Here is a 21,619-nt window from a genome sequence, read left to right as displayed (position 1 = left end):
TACCCCCCTCATACCCCCTCATACCACCCTCATACCCCCCTCATACCACCCTCATACCACCCTCATACCCCCCTCATACCCCCCTCATACCCCCTCATACCCCCCTCATACCCCCTCATACCACCCTCATACCCCCCTCATACCACCCTCATACCCCCCTCATACCCCCCTCATACCCCCCTCATACCACCCTCATACCCCCCTCATACCCCCCTCATACCCCCCTCATACTACCCTCACACTCCCTCATACTACCCTCATACCCCCTCATACTACCCTCATACCCCCCTCATACCCCCCTCATACTACCCTCACACCCCCTCATACTACCCTCATACCACCCTCATACCCCCCTCATACCCCCCTCATACCACCCTTATACCCCCCTCATACCCCCCTCATACCACCCTCATACCCCCCTCACACCCCCCTCAAACCCCCCTCATACCACCCTCATACCCCCCTCATACCACCCTCATACCCCCCTCATACCCCCCTCACACCACCCTCACACCACCCTCATACCCCCCTCATACCCCCCTCATACCACCCTCATACCACCCTCATACCCCCCCTCATACCACCCTCATACCACCCTCATACCCCCCTCATACCACCCTCATACCCCCCTCATACCACCCTCATACCCCCCTCATACCACCCTCATACCCCCCTCATACCCCCCTCATACCACCCTCATACCCCCCTCATACCCCCCTCATACCACCCTCATACCCCCCCTCATACCACCCTCATACCACCCTCATACCCCCCTCACACCACCCTCATACCCCCCTCATACCCCCCTCATACCCCCCTCATACCACCCTCATACCCCCCCTCATACCACCCTCATACCCCCCTCATACCACCCTCATACCCCCCTCACACCCCCCTCATGGAGTCGGTTTCTGACCGTTTGAGGACCAACATGCACATTTGTGGCCCTCTGGAGGTCATTTTGTAGGGCTCGGGCAGTGCTTCTCCTGTTTCTCCGTGCACAAATGAGCAGATAGCGGTCCTGCTGCTGGGTTGTTGACCTCGGTCGGCCCCCCCCAGGTCTCCTGGTGGACTGGCCTGTCTCCTGGTATCTCCTCCATGCTCTGGACACTGCGCTAGGAGACACAGCAAACCTTCTTGCCACAGCACGAATGGACGTGCCATTTTGGATGAGCATCACTCCCTGAGCAGCTTCTGTGGGTTGTAGATGCTCCTCATGATGCCTCTAGTTGTGAGAACACTGGACAAATGCAAAAGTGTTCCTAAAATACGGTACAAAGGATGAAGACAGGGAAATGGTCTGTGGTCACCACCTGTAAAACCATTCCTCTTTTGGAGTGATCTTGCTAATTGCCTCTCATTTCCACCTGTGTCTGTTTAATTTCGCCAAGTGAAACTGATTCACAATAAGCGTGGCTTCCTAACTGGACAGTCTGACATCCCAGAGATCTGACTGACTTGGAGTTACATTGTGTTTTTTGAGTGTGTTTTTGTGAGCAGTGTGTATATAGACACGACTCACATAAACAATTCATACAAGATTATAAAAGACAGCTATACCAATGTTTCCATAAAGGGTGTGTCTGATCGGGGTTGGTGAGTAGATGAGCCGACAGGTGTGTGCGGCTGCTGTTCCTCTGCCTGGCTCAAGTGAAGGCCTGGAGCTGAAGTGAAGGCCTGGAGCTCCTGCTGCTGCAGCTACGAGGAAATGGCTTCTTTGGCGTTCAGCACCGGTGAACTCTTACAAACCTCAGCCAATGCATAGTTTATTTACATGTCACAGCCCCCGTGCACCTGATGATCCTGCCCATTGGAACTCGCGTAGACAGCACTTAGTTCCAGAACACATGTGGGTAAAGAATAGAAGTGTGAAGTCTGGACAGGCTAAAACAATCCCCATGAGAGGAGTTTGAAGAGTCCACACTTTACACATGACAATCGAAGTAAGACTGAAGCCACAGGAGCGGAGAAGCATGAAGCGTGAGGGTCTCCAAAGCTGGTTTTAGTCCAGCACAGGTCGTTGTTGCTAAAGAGTCTCGTGTGACGTTCCTCTGACACAGACGTCATGTTGAGCTGAACTCCAAAACACCAGAGTGTGGAAGCTCCGTTCAATACGGCTGTGACGGCAAACAGCTGCTGAAGAGAGCGCTGAAGTCCCCAGACTGCTTTGTAATAAATGAAGAAATGATTTTCATAATTGAATTAGGAGCAGTTGATAATTAGGGATATTTTGGGAAAAGAAGGATTAAGACGCTGAGAAGAGAATAAAAAGCTCATCTAATTAAGATCTCAATCGCTCAATTACACGGAGCAGCCGACCAAACAAATGGCAAATAAATTCTTTCATCATAACAAGCTCTAATCGCCGGGAGACGGGAGCCTGACATCTGCCGTGCCCCCGCCACGCTGGCTACGTGAGCGCGTGTGTGTGAGCGCGTGTGTGTGTGCGCGTTTACCTGCTCATGTGGGGACCTTCCTCGTCAGACTCTAACGGGAACTACGTATACTTCCACAGGGGACGCAGACCTGAAGGGGAACTAATGGTACTGACCCCCCAGTGTTTCCCCAACCCCCAAACACTGGGTTAAAGGAGGAGATGTTCCTTTCAAAACTAAAAAACATGTACAATAGGTGAATCCTCCAGCCAGACATAAAGTCCGTAGACCTTCACCTGAAAGGCTCAAGTCATTTTGGCCCTGTCTTCAGTTACAACACATTCATTTTGTTCTTGTGGCTCAAAGTTCTTATGTCTTGTGAAGTCTTAACCCCGGGGGCCCTGGACCCCACTTTGGGAACCACTGCCCAACAGGGATGAAGCAACAAGGCCCAAAACCAGCAAAAGTGGCGTGTCTCGTGGGCGGCCCGATGCCACCTCACTCAGGGGCTGAGGTGGAATATTTGTAGCCTGATAAACCACACCCACTTGAAAGAAGGTGGGTGTGGCCATGCACGGTAAACAAGTTGCTGATTGGCGGCTAAGGCTGAACCAATCACGACCGTCACAGAGAAATGACAAGGTTACGTGTCTCGCTGCACCGCCATGTTGTTTTTCAATTAACATCAACATTAACGTGAACATTTGACAAAACTAATCATGGATGAAGCAGTCGAGGATTTTGCCTCCGCTGAGTTTATATTCAGTTCATATTTTGTGAATTGTTCTACGGCTGTAATTGGTGATTGGTTTATTTCACTGACAATCTGTGCACGTTAGACCCGCCCCCTTCAAACTGCTCCAATGGCTCCTGACCAGACGAACTCCCTGCGTGGACTGGACAGGGAACAGTCTAAAGAATATTTATTTATTCTTTTAAACTGGTTTGGCGTCAGACCTCTTACCGATCTGCTCGTTTCAGAAGGGGCCATAGCATAGATGGTAAAATGAAGAATGGACTTATTGTGGCCAACTTGCCTGAAATCCAAAAGAAATGTCGTTGGCCCTGGAGGTTCACGGTTCTTATGGTAAAAGGTTAATGGACTCAACTTATAAAGCGCTTTTCTACCTTTATCAGGCCCAAAGCGCTTTACAGACACTCTCTCAGTCATACACCAGTGTACACAGACACTGTTCACCCCCCTCAGTGATTCATGCACCCACTTTAACTGGAGTCATTATTGAACAGACTCGTCATTCTGAGCTCCAGTTGTTTGTCTGAACATGGTCAAAATCGTCCTACTCTTATCCTTTAACTGTTTTTATTTTGCCCTTTTCTGGAGCTTCAGTGAAACCTCTGTCTTTATTTCACCAGTTTGCTCTGAAGGAGCTCCTGCAGTGAAGAGGTGGGAGCGCACCGCCCTCTGCTGGACAAACCGCAGCACTACTGACCTTTATCATAATAAAAACTTTAAAGAACATGGAGGTAAAGAACAGAATAAGAACAGGAATCAGCTGATAATTCATTTGTTTAGGAATCTTTAGGAAAAATGTAGGAAATTTGGGCCAATTTGGTCACTGAACATCCTACTCTTGTTATTGCACTGATTGAATGATTTATGTGGGAGTTTTTCTCACATTGGTGCGACAACATCTCCACTTCAGTCGCTCCCACAGACGCCAAACTTTAGAGGCTTGGATCTAATGATATTTCATTTTATTCATTTTTTTTAATCTATTTCCGAGCCTGATTTATTGAGATTGTTTACATTTGTTTTTGTTTTGTTTTTAAAGATTTTTCCAAAATTAACCGCTTTTTTAAAAACTAAACCAGATCCAAAATCCCTCTGAAAAATGTGTCACAAACTAAATCCAGAAATGTGACCTCTTTGTCCAAATCTAAATGTTTCTCGACTGGAGAGCAACAGTGTAGCGCCTCATTTGAAAGCTAAGACCTACTAAAGTGACATCACTTTTTTGTCACATGGTCGTCGTGTTTTTGACACATTTTTGAAGCGTTTTCGTTGCTTTTTCTTTTGTTTCTTTCTGGCACGTTTTTGAGCTTTTAAGCTTTTACATTTGGGTAAAGCCAAACTAGAGAAAATGTGCTTGGGTAAGAGGTTAAACCTGGCTTTATCCATTAAGAGAATTTGTCGCCAAAAATGTAGGAAATTGTGGCCAATTTTAGGCCCAAATGGACAGATTTTTATAGAAAAACATAAAATAACATAAAAACACATTTTTTTCATCATATTTACACCAGTTCCACAACAGAAGTTTCACATTAAAATCTCTACAAACTTTACGTCTTGTTTCTTTTTGTGACATAAATTCTCGTTATTTCTTCAGTCCCTGGTTGTACTGAAATACTTTCTGCCCATTTTTCTCATGTGTTGATGCTTTTGTGCCTGAAAATGGAAAAGTAGTTTTTTTGTGTCTCTTCTTCACTTTGTTTATGATTAAAAACATGTATAACTCTCTGTGATTATTGTTTGAAATGAAGGAACTTAAACCAGAGCTGATGGAGGAGCACCTGCAGATAACCACTGTGCCATCACAGAGTGGTGTTGGAGAAGCTCTGGTGCTGGTGGTGAATATGTTCAGACCTGCAGAGCGGCTTCATAAATATTTATGTCTGGTCTGTCTGTGTGAGAGAGAGTGAGAGCATCAAAGAGGAGAGTCTGCTCCAGGTCCTGGCCTCATCCTCATCCTCATCCTCATCCTCACACAGGGAGGGCTGTGACTGAAAGTGTGGTCAGATACGGCAGGTCGGCCTGGTTAATGCAGTGATTCAGAATATGATGCTTTAAGTGTTAAGTGTTCAATGGTTAAGTCTTATGGTTCAGTGTTCAGTGATGTGGAGATGTTCAGCTGGATTTCTTCCTGCACATCTTTCATTTTCATGTCAGAATAAAGACAAAGCTGACTCTGTTTATTTCATGACAACATAAAAGTCAGGATCAGTTTTGTAAGTCTCTCAGACGAGACCTGACCCTGAGCTACAGCTTACGCTCCAGTCGAGAAGCTTTTAGATTTAGGCAAAGCAGTTCGGTTCAGATGGAGGTTAAGAAGTGCATTGCTCCAGGAGCTGGTGCCTTGGCAGAGGTCTGTCATGCTGAACTTACACCAGCATTTTGAATACAGTAAACTTACAGCTAAAGCTTCGCTTGTGTTGGAGAATCTCTGCTCTTCAAATCACTTTTATAATTATCTCATTACTTTAATGTAAACCATATATCTGCAAAAACATCAAAGTTAGAGCATTCTCGATATGAGATACTTTAGATACTGACATATAGATACAGCTGTGAGCTGCTGCTGTGTTCAGACGTGGGCGGGGCTTGTATGGCCGATAGTAACGGCGTAACCAGGTCATACGTTTACTACAACAAAACAAACTATACATTATGAAAGTAGAACATGAGCGCTGCTTTGGGTCCCATAGGTGCAACAGGTGGTAGTAAACTCACGGGTGATAGTGCATGAGAACAGAGGAGAGACTGGCTGTGCGAGTCACAAAGAGGTGCGTGTCACAAAGAGGAGGCAAGGTAAAACTATTTATTATATTGATTTACCTTTTACATGTGTTGTTTTCCCGCATGTGAATGTTTTTAATATGTCCTGTTTGCTCCATGCCTTAATGATTTCATTTTGTACATTGTGTGTATATATACCATTGGTTTGTCACATTGGGTCACGTGGGCCCTCCCTCGGGTATTGTAGCACACCTGTAAGTAATTCATTCACAAATACTGCCCTGATGAAGACATAGCTGTCGAAACAAGTCAGCGTTTTTTAATCTTTTTGTCCATGTAATAATAAAGGATTTGCCTCCAGACCTCTGACTGCTTTGGACACGCACAGCCAGTCTCTCCTCTGTTCTCACAAACATTATGTTAATATTTACAATGTTCACCATATTTACAATAATGAGGCAAACAAGGCTCTCATAATTACCATCCTTGTAGGCAGACCAACACAGACTGGATGGGGAGGGGGGGTCGCCTCTGTTTTATCCTCACTGGCCCCTCCCCTCAGCCAATCACTACAAAGTAACTGTAACTACCTGATAACTGTATCTGATCGTCACACATGACGCTCGGTTCGCACACGCTCGGTTCGCACACGCTCGGTTCGCAGACGCTCGGTTCGCACACGCTCGGTTCGCAGACGCTCGGTTCGCAGACGCTCGGTTAGCAGACGCTCGGTTCGCAGACGCTCGGTTCGCAGACGCTCGGTTCGCACACGCTCGGTTCGCAGACGCTCGGTTCGCACACGCTCGGTTCGCAGACGCTCGGTTAGCAGACGCTCGGTTAGCAGACGCTCGGTCCGCAGACGCTCGGTCCGCAGACGCTCGGTTCGCAGACGCTCGGTTCGCAGACGCTCGGTTCGCAGACGCTCGGTTCGCAGACGCTCGGTTCGCAGACGCTCGGTTCGCACACGTTCGGTTCGCAGACGCTCGGTTCGCACACGCTCGGTTCGGAGACGCTCGGTTCGCAGACGCTCGGTTCGCAGACGCTCGGTTCGCAGACGCTCGGTTCGCACACGCTCGGTTCGGAGACGCTCGGTTCGCAGACGCTCGGTTCGCAGACGCTCGGTTCGCACACGCTCGGTTCGCAGACGCTCGGTTCGCACACGCTCGGTTCGCAGACGCTCGGTTAGCAGACGCTCGGTTAGCAGACGCTCGGTCCGCAGACGCTCGGTTCGCAGACGCTCGGTTCGCAGACGCTCGGTTCGCAGACGCTCGGTTCGCAGACGCTCGGTTAGCAGACGCTCGGTTCGCAGACGCTCGGTTAGCAGACGCTCGGTTCGCACACGCTCGGTTCGCAGACGCTCGGTTCGCAGACGCTCGGTTCGCAGACGCTCGGTTCGCAGACGCTCGGTTCGCAGACGCTCGGTTCGCACACGCTCGGTTCGCAGACGTTCGGTTCGCAGACGCTCGGTTCGCAGACGCTCGGTTCGCAGACGCTCGGTTCGCACACGCTCGGTTCGCAGACGCTCGGTTCGCACACGCTCGGTTCGCAGACGCTCGGTTCGCAGACGCTCGGTTCGCACGCGCTCGGTTCGCAGGCGCTCTGTTCGCAGACGCTCGGTTCGCAGACGCTCGGTTCGCAGACGCTCGGTTCGCAGACGCTCGGTTCGCAGACGCTCGGTTCGCAGACGCTCGGTTCGCAGACGCCCGGTTCGCAGACGCTCTGTTAGCAGACGCTCGGTTCGCAGACGCTCGGTTCGCAGACGCTCGGTTCGCAGACGCTCGGTTCGCACACGCTCGGTTCGCAGACGCTCGGTTCGCAGACGCTCGGTTCGCAGACGCTCTGTTAGCAGACGCTCGGTTCGCAGACGCCCGGTTCGCAGACGCCCGGTTCGCAGACGCTCGGTTCGCAGACGCTCGGTTCGCAGGCGCTCGGTTCGCAGACGCTCGGTTCGCAGACGCTCGGTTCGCAGACGCTCGGTTCGCAGACGCTCGGTTCGCAGACGCTCTGTTCGCAGGCGCTCGGTTCGCAGGCGCTCTGTTCGCAGACGCTCGGTTCGCAGACGCTCGGTTCGCAGACGCTCTGTTCGCAGGCGCTCTGTTCGCAGGCGCTCTGTTCGCAGGCGCTCTGTTCGCAGACGCTCGGTTCGCAGGCGCTCTGTTCGCAGGCGCTCTGTTCGCAGGCGCTCTGTTCGCAGGCGCTCTGTTCGCAGGCGCTCTGTTCGCAGGCGCTCTGTACGCAGGCGCTCTGTTCGCAGACGCTCTGTTCGCAGACGCTCTGTTCGCAGACGCTCGGTTCGCAGGCGCTCTGTACGCAAACGCTCTGTACGCAGACGCTCTGTTCGCAGACGCTCTGTTCGCAGACGCTCTGTTCGCAGACGCTCTGTTCGCAGGCGCTCTGTACGCAGACGCTCTGTACAAAGACGCTCTGTTCGCAGACGCTCTGTTCGCAGACGCTCTGTTCGCAGACGCTCTGTTCGCAGACGCTCTGTTCGCAGGCGCTCTGTTCGCAGGCGCTCGGTTCGCAGACGCTCGGTTCGCAGACGCTCTGTACAAAGACGCTCTGTTCGCAGACGCTCTGTACAAAGACGCTCTGTTCGCAGACGCTCTGTTCGCAGACGCTCTGTTCGCAGACGCTCTGTTCGCAGACGCTCTGTTCGCAGACGCTCTGTTCGCAGACGCTCTGTTCGCAGGCGCTCTGTTCGCAGGCGCTCGGTTCGCAGACGCTCGGTTCGCAGACGCTCTGTTCGCAGGCGCTCGGTTCGCAGACGCTCTGTTCGCAGACGCTCGGTTCGCAGGCGCTCTGTTCGCAGACGCTCTGTTCGCAGACGCTCTGTTCGCAGACGCTCTGTTCGCAGGCGCTCGGTTCGCAGGCGCTCTGTTCGCAGACGCTTGGTTCGCAGACGCCCGGTTCGCAGACGCCCGGTTCGCAGACGCTCGGTTCGCAGACGCTCGGTTTGCCCGTCGGGACATGGACGGGTAGAACGGGTTGTGGGGAAATGTTTGGTGGACACCGGAGTTATGGAAGGAAGTTGGTTCAGAGGCCGAGTGTGCCCCCAAGACCCCGCGATGGGTGTTTGAGCGATGACGTTCACAAACAGACGGGGGGGGGGGACAGGTGAGGGTTTTCCCGCGGGCTCGGGCGGGGTCACTCCGTCACACCATCCTGCTCCTCCCGGAGGTTGACAAGGGCTCGGCAACCAAGTCACACGTCCCCGACCGGTGCTTGACCACAAAGTTGAAGGGCTGCGAGAGGTCCCAGCGCGTCCATCTGCTGGTGTGGTCCTTCAGCATCCACGTGAGACCTCGATGATCGTCTCCAGGTCAAACAGGCTCAGACCCCAGTCCTTCCTTCTCAACCACGGAGGATCTGGACTCTCGAGGCAACAACTCAGGTACAAAACGGGCTCCGCTCCGGCCTCACCCTGGACAATAAAAATGATGAGAAGTTTTAACATTCGATAAATGACGGCCTCTGTTACTGTATCGTAGTGTTTATTCACCGTCACAGTTTAAACTTGTGCCTGAGCGCCTGCTGCGAATAAAGTCTGCTGAACTTCACCTCCACAATCAGCTTTCCATCGTCCATCACAAACACAACGATGCTGCGCGTGTCGTGAACTTCCACAAATCAACAGAAAACTTATTTTGACAGGGTGTGGGAAGTTTACTTTGAAAGACCTGCTGCACGGCGCCATTTCCCGTCTGAAACTCCAGAGTTTGCCGCATATACGCCTCTAAATTAGGCTCCGCTCTAAGCCTCACGTCAGTGCGCCCGCCTGACACACGTATGACAATGTCAGTGTAAACATCATGAGTTCCAGTTCCCGTCATGTGGAGTCACTGGCCCGCCGGAGGCTCCACTGCCTTCAGTGACCGAGGGGAAACGAGTGGTCTCTCCCCGGGCCTCCCTCTCCTCTCCTGGGTCAGCTCAGGATCACAGCCCCCCCCCCCCCCCCCCCGCAGAGCCTCCCGGGGCGGAGCACAGAGCGACTGCCAGGTGAGAGGAGGACGCGCGGGGATGAAAGCGCCGCCAGAGCAGAACCAGATGGAGCCCTGGCTGAACCCGTTCCGGACAAACCACCTCCATGTGCCCGTCCGCCCTATTATCCCATAAACGCACTTTATTAAGGCAACAAAGTGCCGGGATCTGGGCAGACACAGTGAAGGCCCCGGGGCCGAGGCGATAGATCAACTCTCTGAGGACTAATGAAAAAAGCCCCCGGCCTCGGCGTCTGCGGGAGCCCAGAATGTCCCCCACGAGCCGGCGCTGGAGCGGCCCATTAGGGACAGGGGGCAGAGCGAGGCCGGGGGGGCAGAGGGAGGCCGGGGGGGCAGAGGGAGGACAGGAAACCACAGAACGAGAGACGACGGGGGGAAAGTCCAGTCTGAGACCGGAGAGTAATAACGCTCACAGAAACACAGAGTCAGGAGATCAAGAAAACAAAACCCCCACCCAGCCGCTCTCAGCACCGTCTCACTGGCCTGGAGACTCTGCAGGGACGTCACAGAAGCGTCTCACAGGTGGAGGACTGTAGAGAGTGTTCACGACGTAGCCACAGCTGCTTGAGACCGTGTAGAACACATGGAAACTACACAGAGACTGTGCAGAAATCCAACCTGAGATTCAAGTCCAACAGTTCCAGCCTGTGTCCTCATGTACCTCTGAACATGAGGATCAGTTCCAGCCTGTGTCCTCATGCACCTCTGGACATGAGGATCAGTTCCAGCCTGTGTCCTCGTGTACCTCTAGACATGAGGAACAGTTCCAGCCTGTGTCTCATGTTCTAAATGACACGCGTGTTCTACATCACGTTTGACGGCGTTTTCATGTTGAACAGAATCAGAACATTAACTAAAGGAGGTCAAGAATCAAAGGCAGTTTTTCCAGGTTTGAGTCGTCAGGTCAGAAACAAAGCTGGTCATTATCGGGTCTGATTAAGGATTTAAAAACCCCAAACTGTGGATAGATTTATAATCTACTAAATAATGTTACAGATCATTAGAGAGCGCAGTAAGTGCCTTAGCCCGCGGTGGACGTTAGCAACATTAGCATCGTAATGCTAATTGTCATTCTTAACCACAGCGGCTCATGATACACGGGTCAGAAAAACTGTCCCGGTCAATCCTTCTTTCTTTTATAGTTAAAACCACACTTTTAAAGTTCCCACAACGGGAGGTTTTTCTTTTTACTGAAATGTCCACTACATAAACACATTTAGAAACAAATCCTTCAGGTCATATTTCACAAACCACACAAAATGTGCAAATGTTTAATTCTTTGTGTTTATGTTCAGTATAGCACAAAGGCTACAGTACAACTTTGGGTCAGAACTTTGGCAATTAAAGGGTTTAAGTTTAAGTTTAAGTTTAAGTTTAATGGTTTTGAATAGCCCAATATCACAACAGAAGTGGCCTCACAGCTGCACCAAACATTAAGGCAATAAAACAGAGCAATAAATATGACAATTAAAAGTTCAGGTGAATCCAGGCAAATATAATGTCCAATAGGAGGCAGCGACGAGCGGCGTGGGCGTCCCCCGTCCTTAGACTCTCCAGCACGGCGAGGAAAAACTCAAAAACCCGGCAGGAGAAAAGAGAAACCTTGGGGAGAACCACAGAAGGAGAGATCCAAGTAACAGTAATGTTATTATTATATGAGTAGAAAGACAGACTTTCAAAATATTACAAAAATAAAAATCCTTTTTAATAGATTTCTAAAGTTTCAAGCACATGGGAGTTTCTTTTTTAAATGTCATCAAGTTATTTCAGATCAGCAAAAAATACACCCCTGGGAAAATGTCACTCAAGGCGGCGTTCACGATTTGTAATGTGATGATGTCATAATGTCAGGTGGAGGGCGGGGCCAATACAACTCTATGGGAGAAATGCAGTTTTTGTAAGAAATCTCCATGATGTGATCGGATTCACAAACATGTGATATTATTTTTATGTCTGAAAGTCCTTTCTATTGGACAACATCACGCTCTTGTTTTCACGTATTGTCACCACTTTTTGACGTTTTTTGGAGAAAACAATTGAATATTAGTTCATGTGTGCTCACAGAGGAGACGATGAACTTTGTGACAGTTTTTGTTTCATGTGGATTCCTCCAGTAATGACTGAGATATGAGCCAAAAAACAAAGACATAAAAATAAGCATTTTGTCAGTTACCACAGTTACCATATTTAGTTTCTCAACCTCAATGTTAAACGTATAGAGTTCGGGAAAGTCCACAGTTACCATGGAGATCCGCCATCTTTGCAGCTGTTAGCATACATTTCCATAGACTAACATTAGCTAAAAACTGTATAAAAAGTGGAGAAAAAAGCCATGGATCAGCTCCGTTACTGCAGAGTAAAAACATCAAACACACTGTGGTGTCCAAGTGTTTTAATGTGAACAATAACTGCAGTATTTTAACTTTTAAAATCTACATTAGTTTATTATTGGTGCTGATCCCATAATGCTTAGCGACATGACGTCACATTCCCGAACTCTATAGCCTCTTTAGAATGCCTCGCATAGGGAGGCGAAAAGACAGGGAGGTGAAAGGACAGGGAGGTGAAAGGACAGAGCGGTGAAAGGACAGGGAGGTGAAAGGACAGAGCGGTGAAAGGACAGGGAGGCGAAAGGACAGGGAGGCGAAAGGACAGGGAGGTGAAAGGACAGGGAGGTGAAAGGACAGGGAGGCGAAAGGACAGGGAGGCGAAAGGACAGAGCGGTGAAAGGACAGGGAGGTGAAAGGACAGGGAGGCGAAAGGACAGGGAGGTGAAAGGACAGGGAGGTGAAAGGACAGGGAGGCGAAAGGACAGGGAGGCGAAAGGACAGAGCGGTGAAAGGACAGGGAGGTGAAAGGACAGGGAGGCGAAAGGACAGGGAGGTGAAAGGACAGGGAGGTGAAAGGACAGGGAGGCGAAAGGACAGGGAGGAGAAAGGACAGGGAGGTGAAAGGACAGGGAGGCGAAAGGACAGGGAGGTGAAAGGACAGGGAGGTGAAAGGACAGGGAGGCGAAAGGACAGGGAGGCGAAAGGACAGGGAGGTGAAAGGACAGGGAGGTGAAAGGACAGGGAGGAGAAAGGACAGGGCGGTGAAAGGACAGGGAGGTGAAAGGACAAAGTGGGCGAAAGGACAAAGAGGTGAAAGGACAGGGAGGTGAAAGGACAGGGAGGCGAAAGGACAGGGAGGTGAAAGGACAGGGAGGTGAAAGGACAAAGAGGTGAAAGGACAGGGAGGTGAAAGGACAGGGAGGTGAAAGGACAGGGAGGCGAAAGGCAGGGAAGTGAAAAGACAGGGAGGTGAAAGGACAGGGAGGCGAAAGGACAGGGAAGTGAAAGGACAGGGCGACGAAAGGACAGGGAGGTGAAAGGACAGGGAGGCGAAAGGACAGGGAGGCGAAAGGACAGGGAGGTGAAAGGACAGGGAGGTGAAAGGACAGGGAGGTGAAAGGACAGGGAGGTGAAAGGACAGGGAGGTGAAAGGACAGGGCGGTGAAAGGACAGGGAGGTGAAAGGACAGGGAGGTGAAAGGACAGGGAGGTGAAAGGACAGGGAGGTGAAAGGACAGGGCGGTGAAAGGACAGGGAGGTGAAAGGACAGGGAGGTGAAAGGACAGGGAGGCGAAAGGACAAAGAGGTGAAAGGACAGGGAGGTGAAAGGACAAAGAGGTGAAAGGACAGGGCGGTGAAAGGACAGGGAGGTGAAAGGACAGGGAGGTGAAAGGACAAAGAGGTGAAAGGACAGGGCGGTGAAAGGACAGGGAGGTGAAAGGACAGGGAGGCGAAAGGACAGGGAGGTGAAAGGACAGGGAGGTGAAAGGACAGGGAGGTGAAAGGACAGGGAGGAGAAAGGACAGGGCGGTGAAAGGACAGGGAGGTGAAAGGACAAAGTGGGCGAAAGGACAAAGAGGTGAAAGGACAGGGAGGTGAAAGGACAAAGAGGTGAAAGGACAGGGAGGTGAAAGGACAGGGAGGTGAAAGGACAGGGAGGCGAAAGGCAGGGAAGTGAAAAGACAGGGAGGTGAAAGGACAGGGAGGTGAAAGGACAAGGAGGCGAAAGGACAGGGAAGTGAAAGGACAGGGCGACGAAAGGACAGGGAGGTGAAAGGACAGGGAGGTGAAAGGACAGGGAGGTGAAAGGACAGGGAGGTGAAAGGACAGGGCGGTGAAAGGACAGGGAGGTGAAAGGACAGGGAGGTGAAAGGACAGGGAGGTGAAAGGACAGGGAGGTGAAAGGACAGGGAGGCGAAAGGACAGGGAGGTGAAAGGACAGGGCGGTGAAAGGACAGGGAGGTGAAAGGACAGGGAGGTGAAAGGACAGGGAGGCGAAAGGACAAAGAGGTGAAAGGACAGAGAGGTGAAAGGACAGGGAGGTGAAAGGACAGGGAGGTGAAAGGACAGGGCGGTGAAAGGACAGGGAGGTGAAAGGACAGGGAGGTGAAAGGACAGGGAGGCGAAAGGACAAAGAGGTGAAAGGACAGAGAGGTGAAAGGACAGGGAGGTGAAAGGACAGGGAGGTGAAAGGACAGGGCGGTGAAAGGACAGGGAGGTGAAAGGACAGGGAGGTGAAAGGACAGGGAGGTGAAAGGACAAAGAGGTGAAAGGACAGGGCGGTGAAAGGACAGGGAGGTGAAAGGACAGGGAGGCGAAAGGACAGGGAGGCGAAAGGACAAAGAGGTGAAAGGACAGGGAGGTGAAAGGACAGGGAGGTGAAAGGACAGGGAGGTGAAAGGACAGGGAGGTGAAAGGACAGGGCGGTGAAAGGACAGGGAGGTGAAAGGACAGGGAGGCGAAAGGACAAAGAGGTGAAAGGACAGGGAGGTGAAAGGACAAAGAGGTGAAAGGACAGGGCGGTGAAAGGACAGGGCGGTGAAAGGACAGGGAGGTGAAAGGACAGGGAGGTGAAAGGACAGGGAGGTGAAAGGACAGGGAGGTGAAAGGACAGGGCGGTGAAAGGACAGGGAGGTGAAAGGACAGGGAGGTGAAAGGACAGGGAGGTGAAAGGACAAAGAGGTGAAAGGACAGGGCGGTGAAAGGACAGGGAGGTGAAAGGACAGGGCGGTGAAAGGACAGGGAGGTGAAAGGACAAAGAGGTGAAAGGACAGGGCGGTGAAAGGACAGGGAGGTGAAAGGACAGGGAGGTGAAAGGACAAAGAGGTGAAAGGACAGGGAGGTGAAAGGACAAAGAGGTGAAAGGACAGGGAGGTGAAAGGACAGGGAGGCGAAAGGACAGGGAGGTGAAAGGACAGGGAGGTGAAAGGACAGGGAGGTTAAAGGACAGGGAGGTGAAAGGACAGGGAGGTGAAAGGACAGGGAGGTGAAAGGACAGGGAGGTGAAAGGACAGGGAGGTGAAAGGACAGGGAGGCGAAAGGACAGGGAGGCAAAAGGACAGGGAGGTGAAAGGACAGGGAGGTGAAAGGACAGGGAGGCGAAAGGACAGGGAGGTGAAAGGACAGGGAGGCGAAAGGACAGGGAGGTGAAAGGACAGGGAGGTGAAAGGACAGGGAGGCAAAAGGACAAAGAGGTGAAAGGACAGGGAGGCGAAAGGACAGGGAGGCGAAAGGACAGGGAGGTGAAAGGACAAAGAGGTGAAAGGACAGGGAGGTGAAAGGACAGGGAGGCGAAAGGACAGGGCGGTAAAAGGACAGGGAGGTGAAAGGACAGGGCGGTAAAAGGACAGGGAGGTGAAAGGACAGGGAGGCGAAAGGACAGGGAGGTGAAAGGACAGGGAGGTGAAAGGACAGGGAGGTGAAAGGACAGGGAGGTGAAAGGACAGGGAGGCGAAAGGACAGGGAGGTGAAAGGACAGGGAGGTGAAAGGACAGGGAGGCGAAAGGACAGGGAGGTGAAAGGACAGGGAGGTGAAAGGACAGGGAGGTGAAAGGACAGGGAGGTGAAAGGACAGGGAGGTGAAAGGAAAGGGAGGCGAAAGGACAAGGAGGTGAAAGGACAAGGGGGTGAAAGGACAGGGAGGTGAAAGGACAAAGAGGCGAAAGGACAGGGAGGTGAAAGGACAGGGAGGTGAAAGGACAAAGAGGCGAAAGGACAGGGAGGTGAAAGGACAGGGAGGTGAAAGGACAGGGAGGTGAAAGGACAGGGCGGTGAAAGGACAGGGAGGCGAAAGGACAGAGCGGTGAAAGGACAGGGAAGTGAAAGGACAGGGAGGTGAAAGGACAGGGAGGTGAAAGGACAGAGCGGTGAAAGGACAGGGAGGTAAAAGGACAGGGAAGTGAAAGGACAGAGAGGTGAAAGGACAGAGCGGTGAAAGGACAGAGCGGTGAAAGGACAGGGAGATGAAAGGACAGGGAGGTAAAAGGACAGGGAAGTGAAAGGACAGGGAAGTGAAAGGACAGGGAGGTGAAAGGACAGGGAGGCGAAAGGACAGGGCGGCGAAAGGACAGGGAGGTGAAAGGACAGAGAGGTGAAAGGACAGAGCGGTGAAAGGACAGGGAGGTAAAAGGACAGGGAAGTGAAAGGACAGGGAGGTGAAAGGACAGAGCGGTGAAAGGACAGGGCGGTGAAAGGACAGGGAGGTGAAAGGACAGGGAGGTAAAAGGACAGGGAAGTGAAAGGACAGGGAAGTGAAAGGACAGGGCGGTGAAAGGACAGGGAGATGAAAGGACAGGGAGGTAAAAGGACAGGGAAGTGAAAGGACAGGGAAGTGAAAGGACAGGGAGGTGAAAGGACAGGGAGGCGAAAGGACAGGGCGGCGAAAGGACAGGGAGGTGAAAGGACAGAGCGGTGAAAGGACAAAGAGGTGAAAGGACAGGGAGGTGAAAGGACAGGGAGGTGAAAGGACAGGGAGGTGAAAGGACAGGGAGGCGAAAGGACAAGGAGGCGAAAGGACAGGGAGGTGAAAGGACAAGGAGGTGAAAGGACAGGGAGGTGAAAGGACAGGGAGGCGAAAGGACAAGGAGGTGAAAGGACAAGGAGGTGAAAGGACAGGGAGGTGAAAGGACAAGGAGGTGAAAGGACAGGGAGGTGAAAGGACAGGGAGGCGAAAGGACAGAGGCGAAAGGACAAGGAGGTGAAAGGACAGAGGCGAAAGGACAAGGAGGTGAAAGGACAGGGAGGTGAAAGGACAGGGAGGTGAAAGGACAGAGGCGAAAGGACAAGGAGGTGAAAGGACAGGGAGGTGAAAGGACAGGGAGGTGAAAGGAAAGGGAGGCGAAAGGACAAGGAGGTGAAAAGACAAGGAGGTGAAAGGACAGGGAGGTGAAAGGACAGGGCGGCGAAAGGACAGGGAGGCGAAAGGACAGGGAGGTGAAAGGACAGGGCGGTGAAAGGACAGGGAGGTGAAAGGACAGGGAGGCAAAAGGACAGGGAGGCGAAAGGACAGGGAGGCGAAAGGACAGGGAGGTGAAAGGACAGGGAGGCGAAAGGACAGGGAGGCAAAAGGACAGGGAGGTGAAAGGAAAGGGAGGTGAAAGGACAGGGAGGTGAAAGGACAGGGCGGTGAAAGGACAGGGAGGTGAAAGGACAGGGAGGCGAAAGGACAGGGAGGCGAAAGGACAGGGAGGTGAAAGGACAAAGAGGCGAAAGGACAGGGAGGTGAAAGGACAGGGAGGCGAAAGGACAGGGCGGTGAAAGGACAGGGAGGTGAAAGGACAGGGCGGTGAAAGGACAGAGAGGTGAAAGGACAGGGAGGCGAAAGGACAGGGAGGCGAAAGGACAGGGCGGTGAAAGGACAGGGAGGTGAAAGGACAGGGCGGTGAAAGGACAGAGAGGTGAAAGGACAGGGAGGCGAAAGGACAGAGAGGTGAAAGGACAGGGCGGTGAAAGGACAGGGAGGTGAAAGGACAGGGAGGCGAAAGGACAGGGAGGCGAAAGGACAGAGAGGTGAAAGGACAGGGAGGCGAAAGGACAGAGGCGAAAGGACAAGGAGGTGAAAGGACAGAGGCGAAAGGACAAGGAGGTGAAAGGACAGGGAGGTGAAAGGACAGGGAGGTGAAAGGACAGAGGCGAAAGGACAAGGAGGTGAAAGGACAGGGAGGTGAAAGGACAGGGAGGTGAAAGGAAAGGGAGGCGAAAGGACAAGGAGGTGAAAAGACAAGGAGGCGAAAGGACAGGGAGGTGAAAGGACAGGGAGGCGAAAGGACAGGGAGGCAAAAGGACAGGGAGGTGAAAGGAAAGGGAGGTGAAAGGACAGGGAGGTGAAAGGACAGGGCGGTGAAAGGACAGGGAGGTGAAAGGACAGGGAGGCGAAAGGACAGGGAGGCGAAAGGACAGGGAGGTGAAAGGACAAAGAGGCGAAAGGACAGGGAGGTGAAAGGACAGGGAGGCGAAAGGACAGGGAGGTGAAAGGACAGGGCGGTGAAAGGACAGGGAGGCGAAAGGACAGGGAGGCGAAAGGACAGAGAGGTGAAAGGACAAAGAGGCGAAAGGACAGGGAGGTGAAAGGACAAAGAGGCGAAAGGACAGGGAGGTGAAAGGACAGGGAGGCAAAAGGACAGGGAGGCAAAAGGACAGGGAGGCAAAAGGACAGGGAGGTGAAAGGACAGGGCGGTGAAAGGACAGGGCGGTGAAAGGACAGGGCGACGAAAGGACAGGGCGGTGAAAGGACAGGGAGGCGAAAGGACAGGGAGGTGAAAGGACAGGGAGGTGAAAGGACAGGGAGGCGAAAGGACAGGGAGGCGAAAGGACAGGGAGGTGAAAGGACAGGGAGGTGAAAGGACAGGGCGGTGAAAGGACAGGGAGGCGAAAGGACAGGGAGGTGAAAGGACAGGGAGGTGAAAGGACAGGGAGGTGAAAGGACAGGGAGGTGAAAGGACAGGGCGGTGAAAGGACAGGGCGACGAAAGGACAGGGCGGTGAAAGGACAGGGAGGCGAAAGGACAGGGAGGTGAAAGGACAAAGAGGCGAAAGGACAGGGAGGTGAAAGGACAGGGAGGCGAAAGGACAGGGCGGTGAAAGGACAGGGAGGTGAAAGGACAGGGAGGTGAAAGGACAGGGAGGCAAAAGGACAGGGAGGCGAAAGGACAGGGAGGTGAAAGGACAGGGAGGTGAAAGGACAGGGAGGCGAAAGGACAGGGAGGTGAAAGGACAGGGCGCCAACATGATAGAGAGAACAAAATACTTTTATTTTTTATTGACCTTTATTTAACCAGGATAGTCCCACTGAGATTAAGAATCTTTTTTTCAGGGGAGTCCTGGCCCCAGAGGGGAATCTATTGTGGTAGGGGAAACCGGAGTACCCGGAGGAAACCTACGCAGACACGGGGAGAACATGCAAACTCCACACAGAAAGACCCCGTCCAGGTCGGTGCACAAGGGACAGCGCCCCCTACCATCTCGGCCATTTCCTCAGAGCACCTGACAGCGGCGCCCCATAGCTGTGACAGTGCGCCATGGATTCACTCGCGCTTCATCTGCTGACGGGCCTGGAGATGGAGACGCAGGAAAAAGAAACAGAAACGGGAGGTTGAGAAGGCGGTGAGGCCAGTGTGGTGGTCATTAGCTCTGAGGTGAAGGGTGAGCGGCCTCCACATGTGCGACTGATCAGGACACATCAGACATGTCCAACTGTACTCTGTGTACTCCACTCTCTGTACTCTCTGTACTCTGTGTACTCTTCGTCCTCTCCGCTCAGCTTCTTCCAGGCCCACCACAGAAAAGGAAAACGTAAATCTGTGAGGCGCGGCGGCAGGAGGGCGCAGTGTTAACCAGAACCAGAACCAGAGGCCAGGGGCGCGTTCCCGACAAGTCCCCGGGAACGAAAAAGAAAACGACGCGCTGACTCTGTTGCAACACCGCCCCCTAGTGGCTCGGGACAACTGCTCATTTTCAGCCGTCTCCGCTTCACAGAAAATGATGTCCCCCTGTGATCCCCACGAGCTCTGACCCAAACACAGATCTAAGGCCGTTTTCACACATGTGGGAGCGCTCGTAGGTCGCCCCGAGACCGCCGGAGTCCCAACTGCATTCATCCCAAAGTGAGTTCAACCCATGTGCACACACTCCGCTCACTCCAAACCTAAAATCAATCCTGCATGTTTCAGGGAGCCGGAGCTGATATGAGAGGGAACCCGAGTTAGTGTGAAAGGTGAGGCTGGTCTTAGGTCTTAAACTGAGGCCATGTGACGGTGGCGGATGTTGATCAGTGAGTAGAAAGGTTTCCAGTCATGTTGGAAGCTGCCGTCTTGTTTCTAAAGGCTTTATTGACCCCCCCCTCTGCGTCTGACCTCGTCCCTCCTCCTCCTCCTCGCTCTCCAAACACTCTAATGAAAAATAAATCTGTGTGGAGAAAAGAGCCGAGGCAGACAGGACAATATTCCAGCCTCTGAGCCTGAGCCAAAGCAGCTCCTTTTATCTGACGGAGTGGGAGCACGTGGGACGAGCGCGGGGGGGCCCGGGGGGGGAAGATCACGCAGAGAATGTGGGAACTAATGAAAAGCAAATGTCCAAGTCTTATTACAAGCAAACTGGAACATCCTGTTGAAAGAGCTGGACAAATTAGATTAGGAAGAAACAGAACATGAGTGAGCGGATTAAAGAGCGATGCTTCGAGAGACAGATATAAAAACATGAAGGACATGATTCACTTTGCTCCACACGAGCTCCCAGTGCAGGGTCCAGGACAGTCTCCAGGGTCCAGGTCAGTCTCCAGGGTCCAGGTCAGTCTCCAGGGTCCAGGTCAGTCTCCAGGGTCCAGGTCAGTCTCCAGGGTCCAGGTCAGTCTCCAGGCCTCAGGTCAGTCTCCAGGGTCCAGGACAGTCTCCAGGCCTCAGGTCAGTCTCCAGGCCTCAGGTCAGTCTCCAGGCCTTAGGTCAGTCTCCAGGGTCCAGGTCAGTCTCCAGGCCTCAGGTCAGTCTCCAGGGTCCAGGTCAGTCTCCAGGCCTTAGGTCAGTCTCCAGGGTCCAGGTCAGTCTCCAGGCCTCAGGTCAGTCTCCAGGGTCCAGGTCAGTCTCCAGGGTCCAGGTCAGTCTCCAGGGTCCAGGTCAGTCTCCAGGCCTCAGGTCAGTCTCCAGGGTCCAGGACAGTCTCCAGGCCTCAGGTCAGTCTCCAGGCCTCAGGTCAGTCTCCAGGCCTTAGGTCAGTCTCCAGGGTCCAGGTCAGTCTCCAGGCCTCAGGTCAGTCTCCAGGCCTCAGGTCAGTCTCCAGGCCTTAGGTCAGTCTCCAGGGTCCAGGTCAGTCTCCAGGCCTCAGGTCAGTCTCCGGGCCTCAGGTCAGTCTCCAGGGTCCAGGTCAGTCTCCAGGGTCCAGGTCAGTCTCCAGGCCTCAGGTCAGTCTCCAGGGTCCAGGACAGTCTCCAGGCCTCAGGTCAGTCTCCAGGGTCCAGGTCAGTCTTCAGGCCTCAGGTCAGTCTCCAGGGTCCAGGTCAGTCTCCAGGCCTCAGGTCAGTCTCCAGGCCTCAGGTCAGTCTCCAGGCCTCAGGTCAGTCTCCAGGGTCCAGGTCAGTCTCCAGGCTCAGGTCAGTCTCCAGGCCTCAGGTCAGTCTCCAGGCCTCAGGTCAGTCTCCAGGCCTCAGGGTTCACGTCCGAGTCCAGAGCGTCAGTTTCAGGAGCAGACGTCGACACGAGCTTTTCCAAATATCAGACTCTACCTGCAGTGTAAACAGTGCTAACCCTAACCCGTCCGAAACTAACCCTATAGCTCCTGACCCTTGACCTTTCATGGGGTCGACTGTTAGATCTGTGCAGTTAGTGAACTGGAGCTTCAGCCACATTCTCCCAATTGGACCGTCCTGACCCAGGGAAAGGGGAAGTGACATCACCGACAGCTGCTGTTCTTCTTCTTTAAGGTTATTGGCAGACTGCAGGCAAACAAAAGCACAT

Source organism: Gobius niger (genome assembly GCF_951799975.1).
Source record: "Gobius niger genome assembly, chromosome: 4".
Lineage (NCBI taxonomy): Eukaryota > Metazoa > Chordata > Actinopteri > Gobiiformes > Gobiidae > Gobius > Gobius niger.
Note: the sequence above shows the minus strand (reverse complement) of the source record.